This window comes from Magallana gigas, chromosome 1 (assembly GCF_963853765.1).
Source record: "Magallana gigas chromosome 1, xbMagGiga1.1, whole genome shotgun sequence".
Classification (NCBI taxonomy): domain Eukaryota; kingdom Metazoa; phylum Mollusca; class Bivalvia; order Ostreida; family Ostreidae; genus Magallana; species Magallana gigas.
This window is the reverse complement of record NC_088853.1, coordinates 54,585,242-54,589,584: the sequence shown is the minus strand read 5'-3', so window position 1 is coordinate 54,589,584 and position 4,343 is coordinate 54,585,242. Positions and strand designations below refer to the sequence as shown.

Here is a 4,343-nt window from a genome sequence, read left to right as displayed (position 1 = left end):
AAGAGGCACTCTTCCTTATCATAACTATATACTTATTTCATCGGATTAATACCCAGGAGCATAGGAGAACTACTGCATTTAGAGCCCCACCCTAACACCAGAACACCTCACCCAGGGCCATGAACTTCCCAATTTTGGAAGAGGCACTCTTCCTCATCATAAATATATACCTGGTATGTACTTCAGTACATATATTAACTTTGGTTTAAATTGGTTCAGTGGTTTCAAAAAAGAAGCTAAAAATGTTCAAAAGTTTACAACCAATGTACAACGAATGATGACGGACACATACGGATAGCTGCAGCAATAGGTCACCTGAGTGACTCGGGTGGTCTAAAAATAGTGAATCAGAAGTTCTAATAAAATGCTAAAGTGGCCAAGCTTCTAAAATTGTCCAAATCATGTTCAGCTTCTAGGTCCTTTTCTTCAACCATCTGATCACAACAGAAATCCTCCTCCTTTTTAAGTCCAATCTGCAGAAATAGCTGGAAACTTGATTTCCTGAAAGGAACTCATCAATTCTGAAAATGCGCTTTCCTTCTGCATTTCTCACTCTTCTCATCTCGGAGGCTACATCTTCTGGGTCAAGTTTATGACCACTGCTTTCTACAACCTCAAACTTTCAAGAAAGATTTTTGAGATTCAGTGAATCACTTAAACTCGCATTAATATTTTGACTTCAAAGCCCATCCTTTGTGAAGAACTTCAGCAGAACCAACTGGATATGTGTCTACTTCATTTTCCCCTTGTGTATTCTCCTTATCTGATTCCATCCTTTTTATAAGATGTTTTCTACAATTGGAACACACTCCTGTAAAAGTTGAAAAACTATTACAGTAAATGATGGAGATATCATCTAACAAATTCAAACAAGAGGCCCAGAAGCCACATCACTAATCTGAAAAACAATAGCTCATCAAATTAACTTCATGGTATCAGAACAAAATATCTAAAATAACAATTAAGAGTATACCTTGTTTAAAAAAATCTTTAAAATTTACTGCACATATTCCTATGTTAAACATCAAATCCCTTTTTAAAAGACTTTTCAAAAGATTTTTTCTACTTATATTCCTTGGTTAAAACTGACCCAGTGGTTCTGGAGAGAAGTCAAAAATGCAAAAAGTTTACAGATGGATGGAAAGACAGACAGACATGTGGATGTAATCAGAAAGTAATCAGAAATGCTCACTTGAGCTTTCAGCTCAGGTGAGATAATAAAAAGCAAATCAATTATTTGATTACCTACGTTTAATTTTGTGTAACTGTTTGAAGAGCCAACATGGCTGAAAGCGCTCTCAGTAAAGAATTTATTTAATTTGGACTGTAACATCAGTCATTACAAAAAGTCAGTGGTCCGAAGACTGTGGCCAGAATTTTTTTTTATTCCTGCCAGTGAAATTAAAAAATTGACAAGTATGATGGACTTGTAAATATTTTAAAAGCCAAATGTCTAAAACAATTTGTAATCAATTTTGAATGTTACACATATGGATATATGGGGGCAAGTACATTTTTGTACAATTTTTGCAGGCCAATATATTTTGACAGACTACTGGTCCTAGGCTTTATTTATCAACAGAGAGAGAGAGAGAGAGAGAGAGATAAGATAGAAATAAAGATTCTGTGTTTTTAATCTCAATGCCATAATAATCAAAATAATTGACAAACCTGAACCAATTCTAATAAGACAATCATAATACTTCTTCAGGAAGAATGACTGCTCTTTTGTTATGGTTCCTTTTGAATTGCTCTTGCTTTGATGATTACATGTCCATCCAAGGGAACACATCATACTTGACCTCCATCCAACACCAAGAACATATCTAAATAAGATGTTAAAATTCATTTGTAAATGTGTTTTCATTACTTAACTAATTTTTTTCACAAATGCCCACTGCATGGTCAAGTAATGATGCAATCACAAGTTTTTACACATACTTTTGATATAATCAATCTGGCAGGCATATTTTTTTTAATTCTACATTCCCAGTTATGTCTACTAATGCTTAATTTTTGTTCCACTGACAGTTTTACAATTGTCACTCAATGTAAAAAAAATATGGTCAAAATCTTAAAATTTACTTTGCAATTTCTTATTTCACATTTTTTGACTTAGTATGCATCTGTAGACTTAATGCTGGTAGATTAAGTTTCTTGTGTATGCCAAACTTTTTGATTATCTGAAAGAATCTACCTCTATCTGCATTGTAATAATTGATTGATTCACAGTAATGCACAGAATATATCTTGCAATTAACATCAATATTAAAGAAGAGAAAGATAAGTGAGGAAAGACAGAGAGATGGTTACATAAGGAAATGCTCTTAGTTAAATTCACAAGTACAAGTATTTATGTACACTACAGTCCATTTATACCTGTACTTATTTTTCCTGATTCAAAACATTAAAAACAAAACAAAGCAAACAACATATGAATTTGTCATTTGCAAGCTAGTGTCTGTCATTGTCAAACTGAAGGCACAGTTACTACAATTAAATTAGATGCTTTGAGATAGAGAGAAAATGATAGAGAGAAAATTCTAATTCACTATTAAGCAAAGGAAATTTCTATGGGTCATTTTTTCTGTTAATTCAGAGATTTACAAGTAACTCTTTCAAAACTAATCACATGTTCTTATTGATAAAGGTGTTTAATTTAAATTCTGCAAGTCTTTGAATTTAATTGTCTGATATTCATAACCATACTATGAAACATGATACATTCATAAGACATGTCACATACCTGTGTTTTGGACAGATGGTACAATGTAAGTATTTCATCATCTTCACTGAAGAAACCTTCCCTTATTTTCAATAATTCTGTTTCTGATTTTATACTTCTTCAAATTGAAAACTGTCGGAGGTGTGCATCTATGGAAAGATTACAACATGTCATAGGAATAATATGTCTTGGCCAGGTCTTTTTGTATATCCACAGGTATCATTCGGTGTGAAAAAGCTAAGCTACAGACAAACTGATTTCCATCTAAAAGAGAACAAGATATCTTATTAATATAAAAGCTTGTTAATGAACTGATATTGAGCAGTAATGCACAGAATATATCTTGCAATTAACATCAATATTAAAGAAGAGAAAGATAAGTGAGGAAAGACAGAGAGATGGTTACATAAGGAAATGCTCTTAGTTAAATTCACAAGTACAAGTATTTATGTACACTTCAGTCCATTTATACCTGTACTTATTTTTCCTGATTCAAAACATTTAAAACAAAACAAAGCAAACAACATATGAATTTGTCATTTGCAAGCTAGTGTCTGTCATTGTCAAACTGAAGGCACAGTTACTACAATTAAATTAGATGCTTTGAGATAGAGAGAAAATGATAGAGAGAAAATTCTAATTCACTATTAAGCAAAGGAAATTTCTATGGGTCATTTTTTCTATTAATTCAGAGATTTACAAGTAACTCTTTCAAAACTAATCACATGTTCTTATTGATAAAGGTGTTTAATTTAAATTCTGCAAGTCTTTGAATTTAATTGTCTGATATTCATAACCATACTATGAAACATGATACATTCATAAGACATGTCACATACCTGTGTTTTGGACAGATGGTAAGTATTTCATCATCTTCACTGAAGAAACCTTCCCTTATTTTCAATAATTCTGTTTCTGATTTTATACTTCTTCAAATTGAAAACTATCGGAGGTGTGCATCTATGGAAAGATTACAACATGTCATAGGAATAATATGTCTTGGCCAGGTCTTTTTGTATATCCACAGGTATCATTCGGTGTGAAAAAGCTAAGCTACAGACAAACTGATTTCCATCTAAAAGAGAACAAGATATCTTATTAATATAAAAGCTTGTTAATGAACTGATATTGAGCAGTAATGCACAGAATATATCTTGCAATTAACATCAATATTAAAGAAGAGAAAGATAAGTGAGGAAAGACAGAGAGATGGTTACATAAGGAAATGCTCTTAGTTAAATTCACAAGTACAAGTATTTATGTACACTTCTGTCCATTTATACCTGTACTTATTTTTCCTGATTCAAAACATTTAAAACAAAACAAAGCAAACAACATATGAATTTGTCATTTGCAAGCTAGTGTCTGTCATTGTCAAACTGAAGGCACAGTTACTACAATTAAATTAGATGCTTTGAGATAGAGAGAAAATGATAGAGAGAAAATTCTAATTCACTATTAAGCAAAGGACATTTCTATGGGTCATTTTTTCTGTTAATTCAGAGATTTACAAGTAACTCTTTCAAAACTAATCACATGTTCTTTTTGATAAAGGTGTTTAATTTAAATTCTGCAAGTCTTTGAATTTAATTGTCTGATATTCATAACCATACTATGA

General features: G+C 31.8%; 1 long non-coding RNA gene across 2 annotated transcripts; it reads right to left on the bottom strand.

Annotated features, from left to right (window-relative positions):
- Window positions 1–389: 389 nt before the first annotated feature.
- LOC117689145 (uncharacterized) lies at window positions 390–3,807 on the bottom strand. Of its 2 annotated transcripts, none has more exons than XR_010712165.1 (3): window positions 3,565–3,807; window positions 1,672–1,826; window positions 390–811 (listed from the first exon to the last, which is right to left on the bottom strand). It is a non-coding gene; the product is annotated as an uncharacterized lncRNA (long non-coding RNA). The 2 variants fall into 2 exon arrangements; XR_010712166.1 differs by lacking the exon at window positions 3,565–3,807 and adding an exon at window positions 2,747–2,764.
- Window positions 3,808–4,343: the final 536 nt, after the last annotated feature.